The 1,815-nt window shown below is 42.0% G+C and overlaps 1 protein-coding gene across 1 annotated transcript in view; it reads right to left on the reverse strand.

The window, feature by feature from the left end:
• C8B (complement component 8, beta polypeptide) overlaps positions 1 to 1,815 on the reverse strand; it is a 73,038-nt gene that overhangs the window by 65,122 nt on the left and 6,101 nt on the right. The gene's annotated exons all lie outside the window — the stretch shown is intronic.

The following is a 1,815-nucleotide window of genomic DNA, read 5'->3' on the forward strand; positions in this document are numbered from 1 at the left end:
GCTTCCTAAATAAGATCTTATGTGTGAAAGTAAAAATAAATCCTAAAGTAGTACGGGAGCTCTGGTGGCCTACTGGTAAGATGTTACACTGACAACCCAAAGGTATGCGGTTCAAATCCACCAGCTGCTTCACCAAAGTAAAGATGGACAATCTCCTCCTATGTGATTAACTGCTTATGAAAGCCTTCTGGATGGTCAATGATGGGTCAGTTCCAGCTCAATGATACACAACAGCAACAAGAAAGTACAGTAGCTTTGCAGTGGATGTAACAATAACTAGCTGTATGATCCTAAGCAATTCATGTTTTGACCCATAATTAGGTCTTTGCTTTACCTCCTGGAAAGAGAGAGGTTTGAACTAGGTAGAGCTTCAGGTACCTTCTCATCTTAAGTGTCTAAGAAACATTTGTGAGACAAACTTTTTATAGTATTTGGAGGCAGGAATGGCATCAACTTCCTAAACAACATGCCTCTGGAAACACTATGAAATTTGATAAATGTCAATAGTTGTAGAGGGGCTTCAGGCCTTTTGTTCATAGGATCCAGCTTTCTGGAACTTGCAATTTGTCCTAGGTTAGGGAAAGAGAAATATATCTCAAGTTTAAGCTCTATGGGGCTTTTCAAAGAGACAAGGTTTTTAAGCATGCGGGCTCCATGGTCAGATTGTACATCCCAAGGTCACTGGCTGCAGTGTAGAGGCTATGTGGCAAACTTATCTGTAGGATTATGACTCAGCAATTCTGGCACTACTTTCCATGCACTTGTTGTTGTTAGTTGCCATCCAACGCATGGAAATCCCACATATATCAGCGTAGGACTGCTCCATTTTTCTTGGTGTGACCTTGTGGAAGCAGATTGCAAGGCCAATCTTCTGGAGGTTCTCTAGATGTGTTTGAACCACTAGCCTTTTTGCTAGCAGTTGAGTGCTTAGCTATTTGTAACAACAAGTGACTGCTTTGGAGAAAGTCTGGAGCAGGGAAAGCAGGCAGGAGGTTTCTGCAGCACCAATGAGCGGGGTGAGCATCAATGAGGAAGAGAAGGCAGGAGAGCAGAGCAGGGAATGAGACATAGGAGACACTTTTCACTTGAAAGTGAAAGAAAGTCGTGGACAACTGAATGACGGTGAGTTAGAGTTTAGATTGATGCCAGTTTCTGGTCTGGATGCATGGATGGATGGATGGATGGATGGATGGATGGATGGATGGATGGATGGATAAGGAACATGAGAGAAGAGAAGCAAGTTTCTTGGGGAAGATGTAAAATTTGAGTTAGGTAGGGTGAGTTACAGGTTTCCTTGGAACACTGAGGTAGAGGTATTGAGTAAATAGTTGCATATGTAGGTTTGTTTCTCAGGAGAGAGATTTGCACTAGAGGGCTGGATCTGATCACTCAAAGATATGGTAAGAATAAGGTGCAAGAAGAAGCAAGTCAAAGGTGAGCCCTTGAACAACATCAACAATAGTAGTAGACTAGGAGAGATTGGCACCAGGGCATTCAGTCTGTGGAGGTGAATAGAGGTGAGGCATATGGGTAGTGCAAAGGCAGGTGGTATAATATCTATTGTTGCTGTTGTTGATTGCCTTTGAGTCAAGCACAACTCATAGAAACTCTATGAACCAAAGACTTGAAGCTCCTCTATAAGTATTGACATTTATCAAAGTTACATCTGCACGGCAGGGTAAAGCAATGCTTTCTTTTGGGTTCTTGGCACATAGTAAGCCAATCAGTTAAAAACAAAACACAACAAACAAATGACAACAAAAAAGAGCATGTTACATAAGCTGTCTAGGCTTCCAGTTTCTCTGTGCATTTTGT

The sequence above is a fragment of the Elephantulus edwardii genome, unplaced genomic scaffold (assembly GCF_000299155.1).
Source record: "Elephantulus edwardii isolate Elephantulus edwardi_28Jun2011 unplaced genomic scaffold, EleEdw1.0 scaffold00005, whole genome shotgun sequence".
Lineage (NCBI taxonomy): Eukaryota > Metazoa > Chordata > Mammalia > Macroscelidea > Macroscelididae > Elephantulus > Elephantulus edwardii.